The sequence below is a fragment of the Suncus etruscus genome, chromosome 16, assembly GCF_024139225.1.
Source record: "Suncus etruscus isolate mSunEtr1 chromosome 16, mSunEtr1.pri.cur, whole genome shotgun sequence".
In the NCBI taxonomy this organism is placed as follows: domain Eukaryota; kingdom Metazoa; phylum Chordata; class Mammalia; order Eulipotyphla; family Soricidae; genus Suncus; species Suncus etruscus.
In genome coordinates, this window is record NC_064863.1 from 37,493,808 (window position 1) to 37,496,466 (window position 2,659).

Below are 2,659 nucleotides of genomic sequence, written 5' to 3' on the forward strand. Positions count from 1 at the left end.
CTCTCCTGCCCCCAGGCCTCCAGGCCTTCTCTGGGTCCCAGCCCAGGTGGCCATAAAAGGTGCTGAGAGCTGCTCATTTTTATTAAGGCAGTCTCTGGCAATTTCTTACCAGTCTACATGTTCAAAACCACGCGGGAGGGATAACCCCCACACGCACAGTAAAAATTAATAGTATATTCTATCCTTCAGTTATGTTTTGTGTATGTAGACTGTCCATCTTGTATTCTGCCCTTTCGCACATTTTCGCTCATTTTCACTCCTTAACTCTATCACCCCCAAGCATCAGTACCCCCCCCATTTAACCATTTTAACTTCAGTACTTCACAGTCCCAATCACACACCAAAGTGGTACACTGGATTTAAAAACCTCCAACTATTTCAAAAGACATAAAATGGACAAGTATGGTTTTTGAATATTTTATGTCTATTTTCTTTGACAGCTATAACTCTTCTTTTTTTTTTTTTTTTTGGTTTTTGGGTCACACCCGGCGGTGCTCAGGGGTTACTCCTGGCTGTCTGCTCAGAAATAGCTCCTGGTAGGCATGGGGGACCATATGGGACACCGGGATTTGAACCAACCAGCTTTGGTCCTGGATCGGCTGCTTGCAAGGCAAATGCCGCTGTGCTATCTCTCCAGGCCCGACAGCTATAACTCTTAATATTCTCTTATACAGTGAAGATTTTCCCCACTTTTTATCTTTTCTTCTCTCTGTGAGCTGTTCAATAAGGAATTTTTGGTGAAAGAGTCCTTCAGTTTAATGCTTATGTTTAACCATGTCATGGGGATTTTTGGACTTGTTCTTGCAGCCAACATATGGGCCTATAATGCCATGTGGAATTGTTCCTTGTTTGCATAGGCACATTAAAATGGGAAAATACTATACATACAAATAAGTTCCTATCTAATAGAGGTTGGAACACAGAAATCTTGTAGAGTAATGGGTCCTTACACCCTGAACATTCTCAGGGAAGGCCCTACCACTGCTCTGACATTGACCTGCTCAAAAGAGACTTCCCTCAACACTAAGAAGTCTTGACAACAACGACCTGCTTACAGGACAGGGCTCTCTCTGCATTGCCCTTTTATTGTGAGGTGAAACTAGAGGACACTCTACATCATCCTGACTTCAATTTAGGATATGCAGATTCCAGGATCTTTAATACAGAAACATGATACCAACAACAGAGACTGTGTGAAAAATAAAAGTGTATTGGCACTACAGACAATGACTTGGATTGGACAAACTAGTTTTCCCGGAGCCTACAGTTGGTCTTCTGCCAGGAAACTTCAGGGGTAGGGTCTCCTTGTATTTATTTTGGTGGGCCTATGCAAACAACAGCTGCAACTTTAATACCGTTTATATGGTGCTCCTTTGACTCTAATTACAAAAAATAAACCCACTTAAACTTTTGTGATTAACTTAAACTAATATGCATGGGCAAGGAAATGTAAGAAAATACTATACCTTCAATGTTTAAGGAGTTGCATATGTTTTATGGCCTTAAATTGCTTTGTGTACTGCTAAGAAATGTTAAAATGTACTACAATCTGGGGACTTGAGGGACAAAGTAAATGTACATGGGTTCTATTTTATTTTTCTTAATGTTCATTGGCTGAAAGTTCAAAATTAAGGTATCAGCAAGGGGTTTTCTTCTAAGAATTCTGTTTATGGGTGATTGTCCTTCCGCTGTAATTTTACCTTTTCTTCTTTCTTTGCATCTTTGTTCTTATAATTAAAAATAAATTTATAAAAAAAAGAAATAAAATATTGGGTTATACAGATAATACCAAGTTAAGGAATTTGCATTGAACATAATTATGTTGGCTTTGGTTTTAATATGGCAATGTTGGTTTGAATCTTTTGGATTTCCTATGATCATAAGTACTGCTATTTCTGAGCATAGAACAAGCATTATTTCTAAGACTCAACAAATAAATAAACAAATAAAACTGTAATGAACAGAACACAAAAATTTATCTAATGATTTTTCTCTTTAAACTGTCATAATTCTCATGGCTAACAGGTAAAATCAACTTATTTTCATTTTTATTATTTTTTTTTTACAAACATTAACTTTCTAATTCCAACTCAAATTCTAAATTACTGCAATTCTATAGGATATTTCTAAAATTCTTTTTTCTTTGTGGTGGTGAAGCACACCCGGTGATGCTCAGGGATTACTCCTGGCTATGCGCTCAGAAATTGCTTTTGGTTTGGGGGACCATATGGGAAGCCGGGGGATCAAACCATGGTCTGTCCTAGGTTAGCGTGTGCAAAGCAAACTCTCTACTGCTGCTGCACAACTGCTCTGGCCCCAGATATTTCTAAAATTCTTCCAAAACCTAAACACAGGACTGCATCACTTCAAGTAGAACCAGGATTCTCTTTTAAATATTTTTCATTGTTTATTCTAAAATCCCTATGTAGACTACTTCCTGTTTCAAGGAACTGATTGATAACCACAGAAAGTTATTTTAACACTTCCTGAAACCTGTAAATATTAATTTTTTATAAAAGGATAGTTGTGGAAACCGTCTATTATTTTGCTTAAAATTAGATTTTTTGGGGGAGACACACCTGGTGATGTTCAGGGTATGCTTCTAATTTTGTGTTCAGGAAATCTTTCTGGAAATTTCAGGGATTGGACCTGGGTCAGT